At 34.5% G+C, this 27,992-nt stretch overlaps 1 protein-coding gene across 1 annotated transcript in view; it reads left to right on the plus strand.

The window, feature by feature from the left end:
• LOC138696965 (pleckstrin homology-like domain family B member 1) overlaps positions 1 to 27,992 on the plus strand; it is a 733,810-nt gene that overhangs the window by 234,752 nt on the left and 471,066 nt on the right. Inside the window, exon 2 of the mRNA XM_069822500.1 lies at positions 17,207 to 17,300. The gene's annotated coding sequence lies outside the window, so the exon portion shown is untranslated. The remainder of the gene's footprint in view (positions 1 to 17,206; positions 17,301 to 27,992) is intronic.

The raw sequence follows: 27,992 nt of genomic DNA on the forward strand, positions 1-27,992 counted from the left end.
ATAAGAGAGAGTATTCCAACTTTGTACCGATAGATGCTCATTTGTTCCATTGTCACAGTGGGGAACAGAGGTCTGCATCGGACGTTTTCGCTCGAGCGCCAAGTAGTTCATAGCATAATCCGATAGGTAGCGCACATGCATGATGGGTAAAATTGTCACGAGCGATAAATCCTCGAACGGTATAAGCCGAGCGTTAGACATTCCTTCTTGTTACAGTGATGAACTGTGTAGTAACATCATAGATGTTTATCATTTCAAAACTTTGCAGTGTTTAAGTAACCTCTCCATAGTACAACTACAAAACTTGCTTTAAAATGTAATATAAATGTTGTAGGTAAATGTTTTTTCTTTTTTTTTTTTTTCCACACAGGAGTGATTTTGTTTTTGCCACATCTGATAGATGTTATTGGATGTAAATGTAATTATTATAAACGGAGAACACAATCACGATAATGCAAGAACCGTATCAAGTTTTCTAGTAATAATAATAATAATAATAATAATAATAATAATAATCTCTAATAATTAGTGTATCAATCTTTGCGTCTGTAACAGTTGTGCAGCATGATTATTCGTTTTATTATATTTTCTGTGACGTTATCTCTGTACTAATATTGTTATTAATCTACTGCTATATCAATAATATTTTGTAAAACGTTTCTACATTGTCGCTGTATATAGGCGGAACACTATGTATGGACCTATCATATTATATACTAGCCGTACCCGTGCGCTCCGCTGCACCCGTTAGAAATAAATATAAAGTAATTATATAATTAAAGTAGCACATTTGATCCAGGGAACATTCGTGTTTGATAGAAGGATAAATCGTTTATTATGTTACTTAATTTAAATTGAATTAAAAAATTAAAATGCGATCATTTTGATCCAGAGACAACTCATTTGGTCATAAAAATTACTTTAGGAAATGCAGGAAAGGAATATACAGAATAGCCTATCAAGTTTTCTGTGCATAAGAATCTATTTTAATCTTACCTGTCCTCGATTCACTCAGAAGTTACTGTGATAACATTATAGCATTATGTCCATGTAGAGAAACTACACTTTCCAATGGTGAATTAATAATTAATTATACAAATCGGTTAATTTAGCTTCCGATATTACTTCATAGAAACGCAGAAACATTATGTGTAGGCTATCTTTCATAGCTTTCGATTGTTTCTGTCCAAGGCCCCTTATAGACGAAGTCATTTGTTTTTTAATTCATTACACGGCCTTAGATGGCAGTTATTTTAATTTTAAAACTCATTTATCTCATTAAATATCAGTCCTATCAAAATTTTTCAAGGAATAAAACTTATCGCACATTATTTTTAAAGAAACTTTTGTTATGTAATATTTTTCACAAAAATCAATAATAAGCGAGATATTTCGATTTATTTAATTCAGGCCCCCCTTTTAACCCCCCTTTTAAATAATGTATTTTGAATGTCATATAGCCTAAAATCTAAGTTACAACAAACTTAATTTATATTCCAATTTTCATCGAAATCCGTTCAGCCATTATCGCGTGAAAATGTAACAAACATACAGACAGACAGATATACAAACAAAAATTTCAAAAAAGCGATTTTCGGTTTCAGGGTGGATAATTATATATGTTAGGACCAATTATTTATGGAAAATCGAAAATTACCAGAAACATTTCGGCTACAGATTTATTATTAGTATAGAATAGATGTGGTAAATCAAACATTGAATAAATATTAATTAGCAATAATAACTGTATATCGAAGTTTTTCATACTATTTTATTTATAACTTCATGTTCCTGTTTTGGTACGTTCCATTGACTGTTCCATTAAACGTTTGTCATAAACGCAGAAAATAAAGCCTTATTTTTACCGCGTGAACAAAACATATGTGTATCTTATCTGTCGCCTTCCATACAAGATAAGACTTGTCGGTGAGATGACCTTGTACTGTGCTTCTATTTATTACGAGGGTATCACGACCGATCGTATCTCACTCGAGGGTGCGACACTCGGCCGAGTTCAAGCGAGCTTTTTAACTCCAATGCAGCACTCTGGTGGGGAATCTGCAACGAAAACCTGGCCAAAATTAAAATTTCTGGAAGTCATTACAGCCAGAAATGAGATGCTCCCTTCGATAGTTAAATAGATAGGGAACCATGTGCCACACTTTGTCCCTTCTCATGCACTGCAACGACGATTTACTCGCCCGCTCTTATCTGAGCAGAATGAAGGAAGAAAGAGTCATATTTCTTGTGCTCTTCATAACACGGCCATATCCATTCCAGTGATTTAATAAACCGACGCCGCTATGCAGTGGCGCTGTGGTAGAGTCTCAACGGTATATAAATTAAAAATATGAAGGCAAGAAAGGGGGAAAAGGGCCTCTAATGTCTAGTATAAAGGATAGATATGTGCTTCTCTATTACAAGGAACTATCACATACTCGTAAAATAAATAAGAGGATGTAATCTTAACGGAGCCACCAAAAACCCTCTATTACCCTAGAAACAAGGACGACGACGTGAACTGGGTACGAGATTAGACTGCGAAGTAGAAGGAATGTTTCAGACGGTGTAAAAAATAATTAATAAAGTAGGGAGAAAATATGAGACAATTTTGAGCCTAACGTAAGTATCCTTTTACTGGAATCGCAAGAAAAGCGCGAGGTATTTCCTTTTACATGATAACTTTTCATTTCCCGGAACAGATTCCTTGAAACCGATACACTTTTTACAACGTTCTATCCACTTCAGCAACACATGCTATACGACACTATTTCTCGTCAGTTTCAACAGCATATAGAAGCAGGTGTTTTAAGTTCTTCACTATATGCTTCGAATATCTTTTACCTATAACATATATACGAGCTATTCCATCTCAAATCGACCGAAATATAGAGAAAATTGACCTTACAATTTCTAAATACAATAAAACTTTTTTTTGTACGTAGAGAACTGTGATACAATGCTTTGTGCAAAGTTTGAGGCATCAGAACTTCATAGTGTTTAAATTAAAAATATTTAAATCTATCGTATTTTCATAAAATTAGAAACTTTAAATTGTTGTAGCACCGAAACCCTTTCACCCAATGATCAAAATCATGGTTTATATTGATGCTGAGAAATTAAAGTTTATATTGACATGTAAACAGATTTTCTTTTTTAATTTTTATGGAAATGAAATTTAGATTTTTCCTCATTAGTCTATAATATAATCTATAATGTGCTGTTGTAATATTAATTTCGTCCATAAGAAATATTAGAAATAAATAAACGAGGTTTTTTTTAAATAACAAGGATGTATTTCTTGTTTTTAATACACGGCTGCATTCATTTGTTGACAAACAGAAGAATATCCAATCTCAACAACAGACATGGCCTACATCGTTCATCTCTGCTTCACGAAAGTATAGAAACAAATGCCACACGCTCCCATTCAAAATTACACATGAGATAGGCTATATTCAATAACGTACTTGCAAGGGTATATTATAATGCATGGGGGGGGGGGATGGAGGTTTGCAACATATTTATTAAAATAATGTTATTCAGCTGTTCTATGACAGGAACGCGTGCACAATACATGTGTGACTAGCCTATAGAAAGTTAATAGATGGATAAATAACAATATTTACAGGATGTTATCATGTGCTTATATAGTATATCAGTTAATTCTTAATGTCTTTGGTTCAAAAGGAGGTCTTTACTTGTCCTGTTAATAGTACATTGTTTTAATGCATTATTATTATTATTATTATTATTATTATTATTATTATTATTATTTTGTATCGCTGTTATTTCTATTATCTATGTATTTTTATCCTCATGGGGGAAGAAATTTTCTCAGTGTATGGGACCGGTGCCCACCCAGCATCGTGATGCACTTGGGGAACTACGATAGGTAGCGAAATCCGGTTGCGAATGCCAGCTATAACGGCTGGGGGGGATCATCGTGCTAACCACACGACACCTCCATTCTGGTTGGATGATCGTCCACCTCTGCTTCGGCATGTGAACTTCAGGCCAGCAGCCGGCTGGTCGGTCTAGGCCCTTCACGGGCTGTAGCGCCACGATTATTATTATTATGTATTTTTATACTTGCTGAGTAACAATAAATGAATTAAATAAATGAATAAATAATTTGATTTGTAGGAAAGATCATCGTAGTACCAGTCTTTATCACTAAAATGCATTGCAAAACAGTCTATAATGTATCACATCTAGTTTTGAATCTTGAATAGAACGTCAACTGCAGCACAAACAAGACGCAAGTGTTCTCTGATAGTACCTGTGACACGCGCCAAGCATGACGTCACGTCAATATAGTCTGTGAACAACTAACCTTATCTCCGCACGCCCTGGGCCAACATACAGTCCCTAGTTATGATCTAAGGAGCAGCAATGAAGTTTACAATCTTTCAGTATTTCTTTTGTTCATTTACCAAAGTCTCTTGAAACGTTAAACATTTCTAATGAATGAATGCTAGTGTACTAGTCTATTTATCTTAGACTGATGTAGCCTACGTGAAATTAAACAAGTAAATATTTTCGTAGATGAGTTTGAAATTCGTTAATACACACTGCATACTGTTAGGATCTGCTACAAGATCGCCAGTCGATGAAGCGGGAAGGCCAGGTTGACATTAAGGCAGAATGAACATGGATGCGGTTTTAGTCATCCTCCATTAGCGGTCTAGAACATATTTATCGTTCGTGATGAATAACTGATTTCTGTAAGACTTGCTTATTGATCTGGCAGCCCAGCTAAGTGGACATTCATGTAAAGCCAATGATCGCTGCGTGCCTCCCAGTCTTCGTTTCTAAGTAAGCGAGTTTTTAAACATTTCCAACATTATTTCAGTGGCAACTAATTTAGAATTTACTCAACACGACTGATTTTTCAGTATTAACTAATTGTGTGGATAAATTCCACATTGAAAGTCGATAATGTCATCAAAGATTGAACATTACATGACTTCCGCATATAATGTTGAAATTGATAATTCCATATCATTCTGTATTTATGTATGGTATCATAAGTTGGGGTGGAACTTATAAATCCAACCTTTATTCGTTAATTTTACTACAGAAAAAAGTATTAAAATTTGTTTAAAAACTCAGAAAGATTACCCAACTGAATTGTTGTTTAAACACTTCAAAGTTTTCAACATTAAACAAATGTATTATTTTATTTTATTAAAATATTTTCGTAGACATTTTAATAACTTTGAAAGGTATATACATAAATATAGAACTAAAAATATGAATTCTCTGCGTTTGTCTGAACCAAAATGTAAAACCAATGCAGCTTTTTATCATAGCATGAGTCAAGGTCACAGATTATTAAACAAATTTTATTCCAATAATATTTTAACCACGAATCCTCTCTAAATTAATATAAAATAAAAACAATTGTTTTGGATTTAAAGTTTGGGTTTAAACATATTAAACACTCTTTAATCTGTATTCACTCTCAATTTTAATTTTATTTCTGTCTGTATTGGAATCCCCTCCTGAGCACGAGTCTTACTCATTCAGGAGTGGGCTAGTTTATCTTTCATTGTATTTATTAACTTGTATTCATTTCAAACTTACTAGCAATAAATAAATAAATAAATAAATAAATAAATACATAAATGAATGAATGAATAAAGAAATAATTCCTCGTTCGTTCTTTAGATCTTTGGCTATTTCTTGATATTTTGCAGTTCATTTTTATGTTCAGATATGTCTAGTAATATAGTACAAAATATATATATATATATATATATATATATATATATATATATATATATAAGTTCAATCATAAGACATATCTCTTTGCAAATGTTTATTTGCTATGAAGGTATTAAATATATATTAACGTTTTCGCCTTATTTGGCGTCATCAGATATAATAAAATGCGTGATCTGAAACTTGAATAAATTGTTAGTTTGTCAATTTATTCAAGTTTCAGATCACGCATTTTATTATATCTGATGATGCCAAATAAGGCGAAAACGTTAATATATATTTAATACCTTCATAGCAAATAAACATTTGCAAAGAGATATGTCTTATGATTGAACTTATATATATTTTGTACTATATTTCTTGATAGTTTAATATCTTTGAATTCATAATTTATTTTCCAATTGTTATTTTATTACTAGTAGCACGTGACAGCAGTATGCCATCAAAACATGCATTCAGTTCTAAAACATCGCACTTATTACATTTCCTACATTCAGATTTTAATACTCGGAAATGTCAGTAGGATGCAAGACTTGTTAAAAAAATAAATCAAATTTTCTATACTAGCAATTTGTACTAACTTTTAAGGGGTTAGGTACAGCTTACAGTAGTAAAATTTTTGGAAATAATCAACGTTTTTTCCTCCATTACTGTAACTTGTACAATAATCAAAATTGGTGTATGTAAAACACTGTCCTTCTGTTATATGAAAAAAAATATATATATATATTTTTACGATTTAAAAAAATTAATATATATATATATATTTTTTTTTTCAAAATTGAAAATAGTGGCAGTTCATTGTGCAGTGATGAACCGTTTCCCTCATAACTCATAAACTTGTTAACTTTTTCATGTTCTCTCTTTTTTATTTTAATGCTGAAACTCATGTTTAAAATATCATGCTCTTTCAACTACATTCCTTAATAAATAATGTTTTTTGTGTTAGAAGAAAATACTGATATTTGACAATTTTTTAAAATGAATTTATTTTTTATCAGACAATCTATCAAAGGCAGAGAAGTGATCTTGCATCATATTGTAGATATGACATGCATTAATACACACAAAAAAAATTCATTACAGAATGTTGGATATTTTTTAGTTATGAGAGAAACGCTGCATCACTGCACAGTGAACTGCCACCAATTTGAATTTAAAAAATATATATAAATAATTTTTTTAATCGTTGTTGTTTTTTTTTTTCATATAGTAGAAGATACAGTAAAGGAGGGAAAAAAATGTTGAATATTTCCAAAATTTTACTGCTGTAAGCTGTACCTAACCCCTTAATGGGAATTTTAAAATGTTGTATTACTTGGCATCAAATTTCTGCAAACCTAAAATTCTGTCAATGATTTATTCTCATAATACACTGCTCTCTTAAATTGACTGAGCACATTAGGAATTAAATCCATGGCTTTCCCAAAACACGCTATGAAATGTTTCATATAAAACAATTTTTATCTCGGAAAGGAAGCAAAAATAAGCAAAATTGTATTAAACTTTTTTGTTTGGAATATCTCGAAGGTTAACACCCTGAAATTAATGACGTTACTTACTGTTCATATTGTATACAGTGTTCAAAGAGTGTGTTGTTCGATGTTGCCTTGTTTCGGTCCATTTATGACTTACACTTTAACGCTATGTATTCACGTAATCCGTAGACCATGCCGTGGCTAAGTACAGAGTTGGGGGATAAATCCCAACTTCCTTTAAAGTTTTGATTTTGAAGTTGTAGCAAATGCTGTATCTCGGCTATTTCGATTTTAAAGTATAATTCTGGGCCACAGTAACCCCACTTAACAGAAACTATAAAGTTTTTCCCTACCAAATTACGACCGTTTGAGGTGTATGGCGATGCAGGTGCTATAAACCTAGCTTTACAACCCTAGGGATGACGTCAAAGGGTTAATCGCAGACGTGCAATTCTGTGGGAGTGTGATCTCAGGGTAAGGATGGGACCTCTTGTAAGGAGGGGATTCTATTTCAGCTCCAAGGTTTAGGATCCTCTTGCCGCAAAGTTAATGAGGCCTTGTAAATCGCGGATCCTGTGTGGTGCAAATGTCTTTCATCTCCTGGGTGTACAAGCAAGATACAGCGACTGACGGTTCGCCTGTGTGAGGTATTGCCCAAACTGGAGGCTTTCCGGCTTGGCAGAATAAATAATGAGGATCTTTCCCTCCTCTTCCTTTTACTCACCCTTGACTCTTATCCTCCTTCTCTGTGTCATCGTCATCATCATCATCATCATCATCATCATTATCAGGTCTAGGATATTCGTGATTTAGCATATTTCTTTTTATAAGGCCAATGAGTTGTTGCCATTAGGAAAGTTCAGGATAACAGGCAGGGTTTGGAATTGAACGGGTTACATCAGCTTCTTGTCTATGCGGATGACGTGAATATGTTAGGAGAAAATACACAAACGATTAGGGAAAACACGGAAATTTTACTTGAAACAAGTAGAGCGATCGGTTTGGAAGTAAATCCTGAAAAGACAAAGTATATGATTATGTCTCGTGACCAGAATATTGTACGAAATGGAAATATAAAAATTGGAGATTTATCCTTCGAAGAGGTGGAAAAATTCAAATATCTTGGAGCAACAGTAACAAATATAAATGACACTCGGGAGGAAATTAAACACAGAATAAATATGGGAAATGCGTGTTGTTATTCGGTTGAGAAGCTCTTATCATCCAGTCTGCTGTCCAAAAATCTGAAAGTTAGAATTTATAAAACAGTTATATTACCGGTTCTTCTGTATGCTTGTGAAACTTGAACTCTCACTCTGAGAGAGGAACATGGGTTCAGGGTGTTTGAGAATAAGGTGCTTAGGAAAATATTTGGGGCTAAGCGGGATGAAGTTACAGGAGAATGGAGAAAGTTACACAACACAGAACTGCACGCATTGTATTCTTCACCTGACATAATTAGGAACATTAAATCCAGACGTTTGAGATGGGCAGGGCATGTAGCACGTATGGGCGAATCCAGAAATGCATATAGAGTGTTAGTTGGGAGACCGGAGGAAAAAAGACCTTTAGGGAGGCCGAGACGTAGATGGGAGGATAATATTAAAATGGATTTGAGGGAGGTGGGGTATGATGATAGAGACTGGATTAATCTTGCTCAGGATAGGGACCGCTGGCGGGCGTATGTGAGGGCGGCAATGAACCTTCGGGTTCCTTAAAAGCCATTTGTAAGTAAGTAATGAGTTGTTGAAATATACAGAAATCCAGTTTATGAAAAAAAAAACAAATTAAATAAAAATATTTTGTTAGAGCATATTAGGGATGGAGAAAGAAATACAAAGGAGAATAACACAATCCTGGAAAGCCTTCTGGGCGCTAAAGTTTATACTCCTCGACAGGCCATAAACCGCAGACTCAGACTAGAGGCTCTTAACTCCTGTGTATTCCCGGTGCTAACATACGGTTGCCAAACCTGGGCACTCACAGAGAGGCAAAAGACGAACATCGAAATATGCCAAAGGAAAATGCAGAGGAAGATAGTTGGCGTTTCACTGAAAGACAACACGGCACTGCAGAAAATTACAGCTTCTGAGAACATCACAGAAAAAGCCCTCATAACGAAGTGGAACTGGGGTGGTCATGTAGCAAGGCAGCAACAAGGCAGATGGACGCATGTGGGACCCGCACATAGGAAAGAGAACACAAGGCAGATGGGCAGATACATTCAAGCAGCAGCTGGTAGGGAACTGGTCAACCATCGCCCGCAACAGGGACGAGTGGAGACAGATAGTGAACAAACTCATACAGAACTAAAATTTGAGAAACTCTAGTGTATCTCACATAGTGAATGTGAATGTCAGTGGCGTAGCATGAAATTTTGAGCAGGGGAAGCTAACTCAAGTTGTCTTTCATGCAATATGCGAAAACGTATTACAAAAATATAGTCTTAAAATAAATAGTAGTCAATTTCAAGTCAGCAGTCGAAGATTGGTTGGAACATCGTAAGTAACACCAATAAGGCATGACCTCAAATAATACGTAATAAAATATGATTTCACGGTTTACACATATCTCTAACAAATAGACACGTATACGTATAACATTAGCTCACTCCCTGTCATACTTAGAGAAATCACAATATTAATATCATTACGTAAGTATGCGTCTGTCTTTTGGTTGTGTCCTTCATTGACAGCAAGGGAGTCGGTCATTTGTTTTTTAAATCACACTTTTGTTCGGAAGTCAGTCTTGATAATACAATTGTCCTAAAAAATTCAAGTAAATCAGTGTCAGGAACTGTTATTTCGCTCATTATTTATTATACCAGCCACAATGCACACTAACACTTCAACTGAACACAACTGACGAAAAGGGATAACTCGGAAACTACTTATTTTAAATGTTAAAGCTAGCTTCTTGCGAGCCTTGCGACTAGGGTAGTTTAAAAGGGATGGAAAATCTGCGGGGTGGATTACACAGAAGAAACCGGTCTGCTTGGAAGCTGGTGTGTGCAGGCTTCTTGTTTACTGCTGCATCACAAATAATCCTGAGCTGCCGCATCACAATATTTAACGCTTAAATATAAATTCTATTAAAATTAATAAATAATTTTCTCCATAAACTGCAGGTTTATTATGAAATTGTTATTAACTGGGGAAGCTAAGCTTTTTAGCTTACATTGACGCTACGCCACTGGTGAATGTAAATATTGTTCACGTGAAATAGCTCATCATGTGAACCACACCAACCGAGCTTCCCCTCCTGTAGGAGGCCCTAGCCCTTCATGGGACACAGTGGCTTCATTCATTCATTCATAGAGCATATTGTACAGGGACATCATTTTATTTTTACTAACATTTTTAATATTAACCTGTCTATACCTTTAGAGAACCGGAAACACCGCTTGCTCCCCCCTCCAAGACTGGAGTTCGATGATACTGGCGTAAAACACAAATCACTCTATTAGGTATAGGATGGAAGAAAAGTAGTTCATCCATTTACGTAAACTAGGAAATATCGCGATTTTGAGTTTGATAATTTTCATTAGGTTTTTCTTTAATCAAAGTACAGTACTGTATTAAGAATAAGTGTTTTTACTCACGAAGTGAGTTATCCATGCGAACGTATTCATTATGCAGCGTATATTATACTGTCTACAGCACATTAGCGTACAATATAGAGAATGAAGTTAAATTGAAAAATAATCATAATGTGGATATTTAAACACAATTTTGAAAATGGTGGCCTTTCATTTCGATACAGGCTTCAGTTCTATTGTGCATATTATCGCACTATAGACTATTGCATCTAATTCCAATTGCCAGTTTCGTCCTTCGTACTAGTAACTCATGTTGAAATAATTCTGTACCTACTCTATGTACTGTAAATTCAATCTTCACTTCTGCCCGACCCGAAAATACAAAATTAGTCAGACATGCTAGCTAGCTACTGTTCGTCCAAGTGGTTATGCCGCAGGATTGTAGAAAGGGAGGAAATCACGTGACAGTTAATTACTTAACGAGGCCCTTTTATTTAAGTTAAATTAAACAGCTGTATAATATTACGTAAACGTCCAATTCCTAAGAGAAATTAATGTTTTCAGAAAAGAGCTAAGACAGCCCAGCTTTTACAGAGGGGCGAGCAGAAGCAGGTGGGGGAAATCGGGATGCGACGTAGGCAAACGGACAGTACCTGTGCGAAAATATGATTCAATATTGAAAGCTCTTTCGTCACTGGAAAACGCGAACATATTTCTGGAACGTACTATACTCACTAACTCACTACTGCTTACTATATGCGGCCTTGGTTCTGTGTGGAGGACAGTTGGAACTTCGTTAGTAGAAGGGGTGGGAGTGAAGTACATTCAAAAACTCAGGTGCAATAAAAATTGAAGTAAAAATAAAATGATGTCCCTGTACATATTTGGGAATTTTATCTTGAGAGCGTGTTTTAATGATCTATTGGCCATACTCAGCATATTTTTATATTTTGAAGCTTTTTATATACTTGTCTATAATCCGCGAAAAATACTTAGAGAAGAATAAAGAAGTGTATATAATATTTGTGGACTTAGAAAAGGCGTTTGACAGAGTGGATTGAACAAACTGATGGGCATCCTCAAGAAAATAGGTGTGGATTGGAAAGACAGGAGGCTGTTCAGTAACCTTTATATGAAACAACGAATCAAAGTCAGGATAGGAGAAGAAATGTCTGAAGAAAGTGAAATAGGGAGAGGAGTACGACAAGAATGCCCTTTATCATCTACCCTGTTCAACATCTAGCCTACTTTGAGGATTTGGTGAAGAACTGTTTTCAGAACATGGGAGGAGTGATAGTTGGAAGAAGAATAAAGTGCATAAGATTTGCTGATGATATGGCGTTGTTGGCAGAAGAGCAGATGATACTAAGAGATATGCTACTGGAGCTAAATGACAGCTGTGAGCAGTATGGGATGAAGATAAATGCAAACAACATGAAGAAAAATAAAGAAGGTAAACTTGCGAATTCTAAATAAGGCAGTAGAGCAAGTGGACAGCTTCAAATACTTGGGGTGTACTATAAGCAGTAACATGAGCTGCTGCCAGGAAGTCAAAAGGAGGATAGCAATGGCAAAGGAAGCTTTTAATAGAAAAATGAGTATCTTCTGCGGACGTCTGGAGAAAGAACTAAGAAAGAGACTAGTGAAGTGCTTTGTATGGAGTGTGGCACTGTATGGGGCAGAAACATGGACATTGCGACGAAGTGAAGAGAAACGACTAGAAGCATTTGAAATGTGGATATGGAGAAGAATGGAGCGTGTGAAATGGACAGACAGAATAAGAAATGAAGCTGTGTTGGAAAGAGTGGGTGAAGAAAGAATGATGCTGAAACTGATCAGGAAGAGGAAAAGGAATTGGCTGGGTCACTGGCTGAGAAGAAACTGCCTACTGAAGGATGCACTGGAAGGAATGGTGAACGGTAGGAAAGTTCGAGGCAGAAGAAGATATCAGATGATGGACGACATTAAGATATATGGATCATATGAGGAGAGTAAGAGAAAGGCGGAAAATAGGAAAGATTAGACAATGCTGGGTTTGCAGTGAAGGACCGTTGGTTAGTGTTACGACGACAGGAACTTGGAGCTGCAAGTGAATGTGGATGCCGTAAGGACGTACCGGTCGCTGAACAGAGTCTCTCTGCAGCGGAGAAGCTCACTAGACCTGCAAAAAGTTTACGTTACAGTGCAGGGCCCCCCCGCAGACTGGGCGTCGTGGGGGGCCAAATATGAGGGAGGGTCCAGGAACCTAAAGAAAAAAACAATGAAGTAGTGTGAAGTGTTCATTAGGATCCTCTGCAGGGGATCTCCACAACGCAAGAGTGGGAAGTAATGAGTTTCAGCTGGTTGCCATGGCGACGCGCTCATCTCTGTGCTTTCTGGCTTTTCTCATATTTTTCTCTTTCTGCAGTATTTTGTTTCTTTTCATATCTTCACCGTCTGTTATCTTTTTCTTTCATTCATTTGTGTTTTATTTTCTATGGGAAGTTTTTCTGTCATTATTTAGGATTATATTAGGCATTTCCGCCTTGCAACTGGTCATGACTGCTTGGCGCAGCATCTCCACCGTTTCGGTATTTATCAGCATCCAACCTGTACCCTTTGTGACCTTCAAGAAGCGATGAATAGGGATCATCTCCAACGCTGCCCAGCTCTAAAATCACTGACTGAATGTGCCAGATACTGGGAAGCTCATGCCTCTGTTTAGTTCTTAGTTTTTAGTTCTTTAAGGATTTAGTTTAGTTCCTTCATTAGATTTAATTTTAAGTTGTATTAAGTTAACTGTTTTAATATTGAGGTTGTGTTTAGGTAAAAGATAACTTATCTATGTACCTGTCATTCGAATAAATAAATAAATGAATAAATAAATAAATAAATAAATAAATAAATAAATAAATAATAAATGAATAAATAATAAATGAATAAATAAATAAACGAATAAATAAATAAACAAACAAACAAATGAATGAATGAATGAATAAATAAATGAATGAATGAATGAATAAATAAATGAATGAATAAATAAATAAATGAATAAATAAATAATAAATAAATAAATAAATTAATAAATAAATAAACAAACAAACAAACAAATGAATGAATAAATGAATAAATAAATACATAAATAAATGAATAAATAAATACATAAATAAATGAATAAAGGAATAAATAAATAAATAAATGCATAAATAAATAAATAAATGAATAGATAAATAAATGAATAAATAAATACATAAATAAATGAATAAATAAATAATAAATGAATAAATAAATAAATAAATAAATAAATGAATAGATAAATAAATGAATAAATGAATAAATGAAGACATAAATAAATGAATAAATAAATAATAAATAAATAAACAAACAAACAAATGAATGAATAAATGAATGAATGAATAAATGAATAAATAAATACATAAATAAATGAATAAATAAATAATAAATAAATGAATAAATAAACAAACAAACAAATGAATGAATAAATGAATAAATAAATAAATGAATGAATAAATGAATAAATACATAAATATTTTCCAAAAATATCAGTTCATAATACGTGAATGATCACAAGAATGCTGAATTATAATATTAACGATAATTTGGCAGTTAAATAATTTACAATCCATAAATTTATACGTTAAATCTAGAGAATGAAACAGGCCTACTTTAATTTCAATATGGAACGTAATACAGGGTGCTTCAAAAGTGGTGGTCAATAATTTACAGATGAGAACTACAAACTAATCCAAGTAAAAAACTCCAATACACATTTGTATTAATCGTTGTGGAGCTAATTCATATTTTCTGTTTTGATTCCTCGCAGACATCTCTAATTGAATTCTAGCTATAGCAGGTGTTCAAAATGGTGTCCCTGCATCTGAACGCAACGTTGTGCTCTTCTCTGTAGTGAGCTACGAATCTTCTCGGGAAGTCCTGGATCATTACTTATTAGCTGAAGGGCACGTTCAATCCGAAATAGCAATTCCTGAAGTGTGTTCAACTCAGAAGTGTAAATCAGGCATTTTACATGACCGCAAACACAGAAATGTAATCGGATTTAAATCCGGTGACCTAGGGGGCCACATTTTATCCACATATTGTTCAATTGGCAAATTCATGTTTCTTCAGAGGAGCAAGGACCAGGGACATCACGAGATACAAGTGAAGAATTTCTCAAACATTAGTTTCAGTAAGTAGAAAGAGAAAAGGAAATTAAAAAGGGAAGCTGGACAACAATATACACCTTTGGTGAAGAGGAATTTTGTAATGCTACATTGGAAGAATGAGAGGAAACTGTGTTGTATCATTGTTCATCACTAGGGCTAGGATTTTGATGACCTATAAATAATGAAAAATGTCCTAAAAACAATGCATTTATGACCTAAAAATCTTTCAAAAATGGTCTAAAAGTTGATCTTACATAATTGGCTTAGTAGAAAAAGAGATTTTGTTCTGCTTAATGTTTAGATAGTAATTAAATTAAATTTTACATAATTTTTTTAAGTAGTACACTTTAATTAATTATTTTACCTGATGTAGTTTCCATGAATGATCGTTCACCTCTGCTTCGGAATGTGGTCGTGAAGTCAGCAGTCAGCTGGTCGGTCTTGGCCCTTCATGGGCTGTAGCGGCATGGATCTTTACTTTTAGTTCCCATGTAGTCTACCACAAGGCCACTCTTATCCGGAATTAGCAAGTATAGAGGAGTCTATATAGAAGGGATGGTTGGACTGATCCATTACATGGGGTGTACTACGTTAAAAGGGCAATATTTGTGTAGAAAAACGATTAAAATATCATACAAAATAATGAGTATAAATGGACAAAATATGTAAAGAAAATATTAAAGGAAGTAAACATTATTTTACATTAATAATGGGAATTTATGGCCAAAATCAAATGAAAATGCCTAAAAAAATGACCGAATAAAACAAAAGATGCTCTTATGAGTTTAAACAGGCAAAAAATGCAAAAAAAAAACCCTAACAAGTGTGTCTTAAAACACTCAGTTTATCACATAACATATAAATACTAAAGCAGCTATGTTTCTGGCTTAATAGAAAAAAGATGCAATTTCATCAAAATCCTAGTCCTATTCAGTACATAATAAAATTAATCTTCATTGATTTCAACTGGACTTGAAATACTTTGTTTTTATTGTTTTAATGATTTTCTTGAACCCATGTCCTCTTATATTTAGAAATAAAATAAATTAAAAAAAAATTTCTTTAATTAACAATGGCAAAAACATCCTTAAAAACATGTATGTATTTATTCACACTGCAATGGGTATATACCCGGTGGCAGTGGTAACTAATTACACTCAATAATGACAATTAATAATAAACATAACTAATAAAAATACAATTAATAATAATACTAACAATAATTTATAATAATAATAATAATAATAATAATAATAATAATAATAATAATAACAACAACATCAACAGGGAATATCCTAAATTAAATGAAGCACGATCACTTAAAATAACATTTAAAGTAAATCTAATTTGTACCTTAAACCTAAGTTCGAACTAAAACCCACGAGTATGATATGTTCATACCTGCACAAGTACCTTACACTCATTTCGCTGTCAACTCACTCACTGCACTGGGACTACGACACATTTCACTGATTCTATCCTGATTTCACTAACACTTCTAAAACATTTCACTGTTCAAATACTTTGCACTGCCACTATAAACTATAAAGCTTCACTGACACAAACACACTTCACTTACACAACACACTTCACTGACACAACACAATTCTTCACTGATACAACACTTCAATAACAAAATATCATTTACACCCTTTAAATACTGTGTATAATTACCGTCTATTAGTAAAGTCCTTAATCCTATTTTTAAATATATGCTAGCAACATATTGTGGCTATATATTAATATATTATTACAGCTTCGAAAATTAGAAACTTAAAATAACTTTCGTGAAAAATTTCGTAAAATGGACTTGAAACAGTGTGGTTCTCAGCCATTGATATGTTGTTCACCCTTTTGCATTGTATCAGATTCGTTGTTTACAATAATTTATGGCACTGATTACATATTGTATTTATTTTGTTAAACGAAGTTGTTTACATCCTGTACTTCACACGCCCGCGGTGGTTTTATTTTCTGTGTTAATGCAATTACGATAGCGAGCGTCCATCTAGCTGGGACGGAGCTCATTGTGTATGCCCACTGTATGCATCTTATCTCGTTCACAGAATGCGACTGGAATATTAAGGATGGCTCACAGTGTGCTCCGCCGTACCTCCTAGCATTACAGATGCGAATTCGTATAACATGAATTATGACCGGCAGGAAGTTCCCAGCGGGCTTGCAGGATACAAGCCTGACACAAAACAGATTCATAAATTTCAGCACTATGTTTACAATTCCATACACCTGTGAAGAGAATATATGAATTGATTGCTTGTTTTTTCTTTTTTTTACAGATCAGATGATGGGAATGTTCGTGGTTCGCCGAGATCCCTAGTTCCTTGCTGGAGGGGCTGATTTATGCCGACGTGATTTCATCTGCAGTTTGAGGTACAGTAAAGCTCTTGCTCATGTGATAATAAACGGCTGTCTCAGAATCGTTGTTTGTGAATTACGCTGAAATATTAAAGGTCTGGAACATTAGGCGATAAATCAGAATTCGCGCTCGAGAATGTCTGCATACAGCCGATGAGACTGTGTTTTAAACTGTGGGTGTTATTCAAAATTCAAGAGAAGAGTTCTAGGTTTAATTAAATTTATACTTCCGGCAAGCTTTTTGAAGGTAATTTTTATTGGTTATTTCACGAAGCTGCATCAACTGCGTGATTATGTAGCATCGCTAAAAATTTCAACTTATGGCTTTTAGAGAACCCGGAGATTCATTGCCGCCCTCACATAAGCCCTCTATCGGTCCCTATCCTGTGCAAGATTAATCCAGTCTCTACCATCATATCCCACCTCCCTCTGATCCATTTTAATATTATCCTCCCATCTACATCTTGGCCTTCCCAAAGATCTTTTTCCCTCGGCCTCCCAACTAACATTCTACTTCCATATTTTGATTCGCCCATATGTGCTTATTCTCAAACACCCTTAACCTCTGTTCTTCTCTCAACGCGAGAGTCCAAGTTTCACAACCATACAGAGCAACCGGTAACATAACTGTTTTATAAATTCTAACTTTCAGCTTTTTAAGAGTAGACTGGATGATAAAAGCTTCTCAACCGAATAATAACAGGCATTTCTCATATTTATTCTGCGTTTAATTTCCTCCCGAGTGTAATTTATATTTGTTACTGTTGCTCCAAGATGTTTGAATTTTTTCACCCTTTCAAAGGATAAATTTCCAATTTTTATATTTCCATTTCGTACGTCATGAGACATAATCATATACTTTGCCTTGGAGAGGCAAAATAAAATAATGCCTTACTTAAACAAAATACTTCCCCTTTTCCAGGCATTTAACACAGGCATATTGATACACTGCTATCTCTCCTAGTCCCGAGGTAGAAATTTTACATGATAATCTCTGACCCCGCCCAGAATCGAACCCGGGCCGGTTAGTCTGGAGGCAGACGCGCTACCACAGATCTAACTCGGCCGACTTTTTATATTCGTAGGGAGGCTATTAAAATGTTTTACTGTCATATAACACACTACTTTTTGGTAGCACGATAGACTTGCCGATGGAGTATGAAAGTCATTTTTGACCAGTATTTATGCTATGAACTGTTAAGTGCAAAGTTTTCACAATTACATACGAGGAAGTTTATTAACGAAAAAATATACTGACAAGCCATGGACAAAATTTGTAGTTTTTTGAAAATGGTCCTACACGATTTCCTAGATTTGGCACCTACTATTATTTTAATTACTATTTTTTGTATTAGGAATAATATACTGTTACTATCTGTAGAATATCCCCAGAATGTTATACCAAAACTCATTAGAGTGTCGAAGTATGCAAAGTATATTTTTTTAAGGTATTGATATTATCTTTTGCATAGATGTAATAGCAAAACAGCTGAATTTAGTTTAGGACAAATTTCTTTAATATGATTTTTTTCAATTTAACATATCGATTTGTAAAGCAAGAAATTTGATTGTTGTTTCTATTAGGGCCCTGTTGTTAATTATTGGGCTTGAAATTTGCGAGGTTGAATTTGGGCAGGATTTAAATTGAATTGTGTTAGTTTTGTTACAATTTAATACTAATTTACTGGCTGAGAACCAATTACATATTTTGAGGATAATTGTCTCTGTTGAAGATTGGAATGTGTTGGAGTTATTGGCTGTAATTACTATACTTGTGTCGTCTGCAAATAATATGGGATGACCTACATCTTTTATTAGGGGGGCAAGATCATTTATGAACACTAGAAAAAGTAGGGGACCTAATATTGATCCTTAAGGAATTCCATTACTAATAATTCCCAGTGTCGACGTAGATTTCATAATTATATTGATTTCGACTTTCTGTTTCGTATGTATGAGATATGAGTGAAACCATTGTTGTGCAACGCCTTTAATTCCATAATAATCTAATTTGTCTAGGAGCATTTTATGACTTATTCAGTTAAATGCTTTGGACAAATCACAGGAATTCGCTCCAACTTGTAATTTTTTATTAATAGCCTCCAGAATTTTGTCAGTAAACCTGTGTGTTGCATTTTCCGTGCATTTATTTTTCCTAAATCCAAACTGTTCTGTGACCGGAAAAATACATCAAATAACCCATAAAACCAGGTAATAAAAGTAGTCGAATGGTCAATTAATTAAAAAAAAAACTCCCAGTTTCTACTAAACAGCTCCCATTAGAAACCTGTAAATTTTCATTGAGATAGTTTGAAGGAGAACGTATTCTAGGGCATTACTTTGTTAAGATTGAAGCATCCTTGTAGGGTCTTAACTGGAGCTGATTTTTCTACCAAAGGCCTTTCAAAATTTGTTCGAAATAATATCGTTTAAAGAGGGCTTTGCCAGTTTATCATGTAAATGTTTGAAACTTTTTGAAACAAATTTTCTTTTGGGAAAATGTCCTATGATATTGTGATTTTTTTTTAAATTTTATTCTGAAGAATTGTGATAAATATGCTTTAAATTTCTCACTCGCTTAATTGTTTACGAATGAGAAAGATTACGTAATGTTTTTTTAAAGACTCTGCCTTGTATGTTATGAAAGTAACTATATCATTTTTTCAGAACTCAAAGCTTGGGAAGCCGTGTAAATTACATTTTTTCCAAGAGGTAATTTGCCTGTTATCTGCGACCACTTACATGTACGTACATTAATTAAATGTTCAAGATTCTTTCATTCATGTAATTACTGCATGGAAGCTAATTACTACTCTTTGCGTAATCCTGAAGTGTCGAGCCATGCCTCTCGTTTGTCGGTTGTCTGCCTTCGACGTAATGCGGCTACGAACTGGCGTTAGGTTCCACATTATTTTACTCCAGAACGATAATTTGTTTAAGTGTCCCTTACCGTAAGTCATTCTGGAAGCCATGTACCAGCATTTCTTCACATGAGAACATTTGAATGCAGAGTGACAAATTAAACAAGGTGAGGAAGGGATGTATATGAGAGAAGAGGGATGAATGTGAGAGACAAATATGAGACAGGTAGAGGAAGTGACGAATATAAAACAGGTAGAGAAAGGGACGAATATCCGACAGGAAGAGGAAGCGACGAATGTGGGGCAGAAAAGAGACGAATATGAGACAAAAGGAAGAAATGGATATGAGGCAAAATAAAGGATGAATATGCTGCAGGAGAGAGGGAGACGAATATGAGAGAAAAGGAAGAAATGGATATGAGACAAAATAGGGATGAATATGCTGCAGGAGAGAGGGAGACGAATATGAGACAAAAGGAAGAAATGGATATGAGACAAAATAGGGATGAATATGCTGCAGGAGAGAGGGAGACGAATATGAGACAGAGAAAGAGGGAGCGACGAATATGGGGTAGAAGAGACAAAAATGAGACGAGAGGAAGAGATGGATATGAAAGACGAATATGAGAGAGGTAGAGGAAGTAACGAATATGAGACAGAAAGAGAAAGGGACAAATATGCAACAGGAAGAGGAAGCGACGAATATGAGACAAAAGGAAGGAATGGATGAGAATGGAGATGAATATAAGAGAGAAAGAGATTGTCAGACAGAGAAACGAATATGAGACAGAGAAGGAGGTAGCGACGAATATGGGGTAGAAGAGACGAAAATGAGACGAGAGGAAGAGATGGATATGAGACAGAAGAGGGATGAATTTAAGACAGAAGGAGATTAATATGAGACAGGGAGACGAATATGAGACAGGTAGAGAAAGTAACGAACATGAGACAGAGAAAGAGGGAGGGACGAATACGTGGTAGAAGAGAGACGAATATGAGACGAGAGGAAGGGATGGATATGAGACAGAGAAAGAGATTAATGTGAGACAGGTAGAGGAAGTGACGAATATGATACAAAGGAAGAGGAATGTATGAATAAGAGACTAGTGGGATGAATATGAGACAGAGGAAGAGACGAATATGAGACAGGCAGAGGAAGGTACAAATAAGCGACCTAGAAAGAGGAAGGGATAAATATGGGGCGGAAGAGAGACGAATATGAGACAAGAGGAAGAGATGAGACAGAAGAGGAATGAATATAAGACAGAAAAATATTAATGAGACAGGGAGACAAATATGAGACAAGTAGAGAAAGTGATGAATATGAGACAAGAAGGGATATGAGACAGAAGAGGAATATATATACGATTGAAGAATATTAATGAGACAGGGAGACAAATATGAGACAAGTAGAGAAAGTGATGAATAAGAGACAAGAAGGGATATGAGACGGAAGAGGAATAAATGTAAGATAAAAAATATTAATAAAACAGGGAGACAAATATGAGACAAGTAGAGAAAGTGATGAATATGAGACAAGAAGGGATATGAGACAGAAGAGGAATAAACATAAGATAGAAATATATTAACGAGACAGTGAGACAAATATGAGACAAGTAGAGAAAGTGATGAATAAGAGACAAGAAGGGATATGAGACGGAAGAGGAATAAACATAAGATAGAAATATATTAACGAGACAGGGAGACAAATATGAGACAAGTAGAGAAAGTGATGAACAGTGGCGTAGCGTCAATGTAAGCTAAAAAGCTTAGCTTCCCCATTTAATAATAATTTCATAATAAACATGCAGTTTATGGAGAAAATTGTTTATTAATTTTAATAGAATTTATATTTACGCGTTAAATATTGTGATGCGGCAGCTCAGGATTATTTGTGATGCAGCAGTAAACAAGAAGCCTGCACACACCAGCTTCCAAGCAGACCGGTTTCTTCTGTGTAATCCACCCCGCAGATTTTCCATCCCTTTTAAACTACCCTAGTCGCAAGGCTCGAAAAGAAGCTAGCTTTAACATTTAAAATAAGTAGTTTCCGAGTTATCCCTTTTCGTCAGTTGTGTTCAGTTGAAGTGTTAGTGTGCATTGTGGCTGATATAATAAATAATGAGTGAAATAACAGTTCCTGACACTAGTTTACTTGAATTTATTAGGACAATTGTATTATCAAGACTGACTTACGAACAAAAGTGTGATTTAAAAAACAAATGACCGTCTCCCTTGCTGTCAATGAAGGACACAACCAAAAGACAGACGCATACTTACGTAATGATTCTAATATTGTGATTTCTCTAAGTATGACAGGGAGTGAGCTAATGTTATACGTATACGTGTCTATTTGTTAGAGATATGTGTAAACCGTGAAATCGTATTTTATTACGTCTCATTTGAGGTCATGCCTTATTGGTGTTACTTACGAGGTTCCAACCAATCTTCGACTGCTGACTTGAAATTGACTACTTTTTATTTTAAGACTGTATTTTTGTAATACGTTTTCTCATATTGCATGAAAGACAACTTGAATTAGCTTCCCCTGCTTAAAATTTCATGCTACGCCACTGGTGATGAATAAGAGACAAGAAGGGATATGAGACGGAAGAGGAATACATATAAGATAGAAAAATATTAATGAGACAGGGAGACAAATATGAGACAAGTAGAGAAAGTGATGAATAAGAGACAAGAAGGGATATGAGACGGAAGAGGAATACATATAAGATAGAAAAATATTAATGAGACAGGGAGACAAATATGAGACAAGTAGAGAAAGTGATGAATAAGAGACAAGAGGAAAGGGTAATGAATGTAAGACAGAAGAAGAAGAGATTAACAAGAGGAGAGAAAGCTACAAACACGAAAGAGGGCAGGGAAGGAAGAGAGGAAGATGAACACGAGGGGAGAGGGGAGAAAAGAATAAATGAAAATGAGGGAAAAGGAGCAAGTACGAGAGGAGGAAAAGTGGAAGTATGATGCAGAGGAGGGGAGTGAAATAAATAGAAGAGGGGAATGAATAGTTGGAAAAAGAAGCAGAAAAGAAAACTACTGACGAAGACGTAGAGGAAGAGAGCGAGGGAAAGGGTAGGAAGCGGTGTTTGGAATGCTGTCTCTGGTCATTGCAGTCGTCGTCGGTCTGGTCCGTCCACTTGTACAAGTGCAGTCGTCAAGGTCGCCTGGTGTTGGAACAGGTGCAGTGCAACCATCTGCCCATCCCATTGCCGTCAGGGCGCGCCATTGTTGCAATCACTCCACTAGCACTACAGCTGTAGTACTCCACACATCATGTCTTACCTCAGACCAGTGTTGTCACTTTTAGGGATATTACTAAGGTTAGGATTTTGATGACCTATAAATCATGAAAAAATGTCCTAAAAGCAATGCATTTATGACCTAAAAATCTTTCAAAAATGCCCTTAAAATGCCCTAAAATTGATCTTACATAATTGGCTTAGTAGGAAAAGAGGTTTTGTACTACTTAATATTTAGACTAGTAATTAAATTAAATTTTACGAGCAGTACCAACATTTAAGTTTATTTAATTTTACATAATTTTTTCTAAGTAGTACATTTTAATTAATTTTATTTTACCTGATGTAATTTCCATGTAGCTCACCACAAGGCCACTCTTATCCGGAATTAGCAGGTATAGAGGAGTCTATATTGAAGGGATGATTGGAGAGTACTACGTGAAAATGGCAATATTTGTGTAGAAAACGATTAAAATATTATACAAAATAATGGGTATTAGCCACCGGCGTAGCTTGGTCGGTTAAGGCGCTTGCCTGCCGATTCGGGGTTTCACTCGGTCGCGGGTTCGACTCCCGCTTGGGCTGATTATCTGGTTGGGTTTTTTCCGAGGTTTTTCCCAACTATAAGACAAATGTCAGGTAATCTATGGCGAATCCTGGGTCTCATCTCGCCAAATATATCGCTATCATCAATTCCATCGACACTAAATAACCTCGTAGTTGATACAGCATCGTTAAAATAACCAAGTAAAAATAATGGGTATTAATGGACAAAATATGTAGACAAATATCAAAGGAAATAAACATCATTTTATATTAATAATGGGGATATATGGCCAAAATTAAATGAAAATGCCTAAAAAATGTCCGAATAAAACAAACGATGCTCTTATGAGTTGAAACAGGCAAAAAATGCAAAAAAATGCCCTAACAAATATGTCTTGAAACACTCAGTTTATCACATAACATATAAATACTAAAGCAGCAATGTTTCTGGCTTACGAGAAAAAAGATGCAATTTCATCAAAATCCTAGCCCTAGTTATTACCCTAATGTAGAGTAATTTGTACTACACAGGGTAATTCTAGATTAAGGATATTTTAGGGTAACTTTAGGATATAGTAAAAAAAAAACTTAGAAGCTTTGAATTTGTAAAGAAAAGAAATAGCTTATTAAAGCATTATTATCCTTCAGAAGGCAGTTTCGTCTCAACCAGTGACCCAGCCAATTCCTTTTCCTCTTCCTGATCAGGTCCAGCATCATTCTTTCTTCATCCACTCTTTCCAACACAGCTTCATTTCTTATTCTGTCTGTCCATTTTACACGCTCCATCCTTCTCCATATCCACATTTCTCTTCACTTCGTTGTAATATTCAGGTTTCTGCCTCATACTATGCTACACTCCTTACAAAGCATTTCACCAGTCTCTTCCTTACTTCTTTCTCCAGAGGTCCGCAGATGATGATCCTTTTTTTTTTTTAGGGGAACTAGGTAATGATTATGGGTCAAAAATCCAATTTTTTATTTTTAAAGTACAAAACTTGCTCTTTAAAAACGTAAATATTGTCGCAGATATTTCTGCTAATATGATCTTTAAATGGCCTCTCTAAATTTGGCGGTGCATGTAATTCATACATCCTTCTTTTTAATATAATGCAGTTTGCCACAAGTTGACATTTTTCAAACTTAAGCGCATTTTTCTCTGAAACTACCGAATCAATTTAAATGAAATTTTTACAGTGTTCTCTGAAGCCTGTGTTCTACATAATAGACCTACCGGTTTAAGAATATCACGCTCATAACACTAGAAAAAAGTATATATATGCATTGAGAAAAATAGCAAAAATTATTAAACAAAGTTCATTATTTTTTTCTGTTTTATTAGGGGTGAAATATTTAACTAAATTTTGCTTTAGAATTTACAATATACATTACTAGATAGCTTATACAAGGTATATGAGTGAAGATTGTAGCAAGTAACTTGCACCTGAAGAATGAAGTACACTTAGCAAAGTGGGAAAATAGGTTACCAGTTAGGACCTTTCTTTAGCACTAGGATACGAAGCTAATTAGTTATCTTTTATACCAATGAATTCGGAATCATGGATTGTATAACCATGGAAATTTTTATTCTAGTCTGAACATTAAAAGTCTAGAAATATTGAACTAAACTTTTGTGCGAGATCGTGCGTATTTGCTTGTTTTCCGCACAGAACCAATACGCGGTAAGTGTGAAATACCACATTCAATATTCCCAACGTAACACACATAACAATTTCCCTCTTCTTACCGCTTAAGCGCGACATTCATTTTACTGCTTTAGGCTTTTAACATATTATTTTTAGAGACGTTTAACATAGTAATAATTATAAATTGGAAAGTTACCACTGCAATTTCACCTAAATTGCAATGTTAATTAATGTTTTTAAATATTTGCAAAAATTAAGTAAAGTCTACTACTTCACGAAACTTATTGCATTCCTGATACAAGTAACATTAAGGAAGCCGTGAAAAAATCAACAAGATTCCAGATGCCGATTTTATTACTGCAATATGTTATATAAATAATATTGTTAAAATATTAAAATGAAAAATAAATCATTACATAACCTTACCGTTTGTTTTAAGTTCGCATTTATAGACTGGGGGAAAAAAAGGCAGACGTATATCACGGCCTGCTGGAGTATAGTAAACACAGAAAACATTTTACTGCAACAATGTTGAAAAAGATATTTTGGTGTTCCGAAGTTGGCGTCATTAAACAGAAACCAACATGGAGATTTCATTGCAACTAATTAGAAATTCGTCTTTCAGGTATGTAATAAACGATCTTCGCACAAAATAATGTACGATACACGAGCGGTATGTTTGTTTTCATGTTCTCGGAAATTAAAAAAGCTCAACTACGTTTCGCTTTTTCAATCTTTTCCTCGAACATGAAAACGTCAACATACCGCTCTTGTAACGTATATTACTATTGTACAAAAATTTTTTAATCGCACAGGCATCACTATCTACTCTCCTTAAAGCCTCCTTTGCCATTGCTATCCTCCTTTTGACTTTTTATTAAATTACCATAAATTAAAATAAAATTAAATAAATTACATTCAGTCATAGTAAATTGAATTACATTAAAATAAATTAAATTAAAATGAATTATGTGAAATTAAAATGAATTGTATGAAATTAAATTAAAACAAATTAAATTACAATAAATTAATATAAATAAAATAAAGCAAATTAAATTGAAATCAATTAAAATCAAATAAACTGAAATTAATAAATAATATTTACAGAGTGGACCGTAAGTAATGCCATTAATATCAGGGGGTTATTCTTTGAGATATTCCAACAAAAAGTTTAATATAATTTAGCTCGTTGACGTATTTTTAATATAAAACATTTCATAGCATGTTTTGGGAAAGCCATTGATTTAATTCCCAATACGCTCAGTCAATTTAAGAGAGCAGTGTATTATGTTAATAAATGATTGAAAGAATTTTAGCTTTGTCCTTTAAATGTGCAGAAATTTGATCACAACAAATGTAACTTCGTCCTGCAAAGAAATTTCTACAATGTTACGTATACATACAGGGATATCATTTTATTTTTACTAACATTTTTAATATTAACCTGGCTATACCTTTGGATCAGCTCCGTTTCCTACCCCCTTCCACGACTGGAGTTCGATGATACTGGCGTAATGTACAAACAAATCACTTTACTAGGTATAGGAGGAAAGAAAAGTAGTTCATCCATGTATGTAAACTAGGAAATATCGCGATTTTGAGTTTGATCATTTTCATTAGGTTTTTGTTTATTCAGACTACTTTACAGTATTAACAATGAGTGTTTTCATTTACGAACTGAGCTGTCCACGTGGACGTATTCATTATGCAGTGTATATTATACTGTCTACAACACATTAGCGTACAATATAGAGAATGAAGTTAAATTGAAAAATAATCATAATATGGATATTTAAACACATTTTTTAAAATGGTGGCCGTTCATTTCGATACAGGCTTCAATTCTTTTGTACATATTATCGCACTATAGACTATTGTACCTAATCCCAATTACCAGTTTCGTCCTTCATACTAGTGACTCATGTTGAAATAATTCTGTACCTAATCTATAAGAGAGTACCTTACGTACTGTAAATTCAATCTTCACTTCCGCTCGATCCGAAAAGATAAAATTACTCAGACATACTATCTACTGTCCGTCCAAGTGGTTATGTCGTAGGGTAGTAGGAAGGGAGGAAATCACGTGACAGTTAATTACTTAACGAGGCCCTTTTATTTAAGTTATTTTAAATAGTTGTATAATATTACGTAGATGTCCAATTCCTAACAGAAATTAATGTTCTCAGAAAAGAGCTAAGACAGCCCAGCCACTAGCTAGCGAATAAAAGCTGGTGGGGAAAACCGGGATACGACGTAGGCAAATGGACGACAGTACCTGTGCGAAAATGATTCAATATTGAAAGCTCTTTCGTCACTGGAAAACGCGAACATATTTTTGGAACGTACTGTTTACTATGACCGTAAGGCTACTATGACTGTATATGCGTTCTTGGATCT

Source organism: Periplaneta americana, chromosome 3 (genome assembly GCF_040183065.1).
Source record: "Periplaneta americana isolate PAMFEO1 chromosome 3, P.americana_PAMFEO1_priV1, whole genome shotgun sequence".
NCBI lineage: Eukaryota > Metazoa > Arthropoda > Insecta > Blattodea > Blattidae > Periplaneta > Periplaneta americana.